Source organism: Nicotiana tabacum, chromosome 18 (assembly GCF_000715075.1).
Source record: "Nicotiana tabacum cultivar K326 chromosome 18, ASM71507v2, whole genome shotgun sequence".
Classification (NCBI taxonomy): Eukaryota; Viridiplantae; Streptophyta; class Magnoliopsida; order Solanales; family Solanaceae; genus Nicotiana; species Nicotiana tabacum.
The window spans coordinates 143450388-143451373 of record NC_134097.1 but is presented as its reverse complement, the minus strand read 5'-3'; positions in this window follow the sequence as shown (position 1 = coordinate 143451373).

The window sequence follows — 986 nt, the reverse complement described above, 5'->3', positions numbered from 1 at the left end:
CTCCTCTGCCTCAAATTTTGCTCCTTCTTCTTGGACAAGTACTGTAGACTCTTATGATCCGCAAACACCTCACATGACACGCCATATAGATAATGCCTCCAAATCTTCAATGCGTGAACCATGGCTTCTAGCTCAAAATCATGAACTAGATAGTTCTTCTCATGAATCTTCAACTGGCGTGAAGCATATGCAATAACCTTGCCATCTTGCATCAACATCGCACCAAGTCCAATACGAGATGCATCACAATAAACTGTGTAAGGCCCTGAACCTGTGGGAAAAACCAACATTGGTGTCGTAGTCAAAGCTGTCTTGAGCTTCTGAAAGCTCACCTCACACTCGTCTGACCACCTGAACTGGGCACCCTTCTGGGTCAACATGGTCATGGGGGCTGCGATAGATGAAAACCCATCTACAAACCGATGATAGTAGCCAGCCAATCCCAAGAAACTCTGAATCTCTGTAGTTGATGCTGGTCTAGGACAGTTCTTGACTACCTGTATCTTCTTCGGATCTACCTGAATACCCTATGCTGATACAACATGACCCAGGAATGCAACTGAACGCAACCAGAACTCGTACTTCGAAAACTTGGCATACAACTAGCTATCCCTCAAAGTCTGAAGAACCACTCTCAGATGTTGCTCATGCTCCTCCCGACTACGGGAATAGATCAAAATATCATCAATGAAGAATATCATGAATGAATCCAAGTAAGGCTTGATCACTCGGTTCATCAAATCCATAAAAGTTGTTGGGGCATTTGTCAACCCGAATGACATCACCAAGAACTCATAATGTCCGTACCGAGTGCGGAAAACTATCTTAGGGACATTGGATGCCCTAATCCTCAACTGATGGTAGCCAGATCTCAAGTCAATCCTCAAAAATACCTTGGCACCCTGAAGCTGATCAAACAAATCATCAATCCTCGGCAATGGATACTTATTCTTGATTGTAATCTTGTTCAATTGTCGGTAATCTAT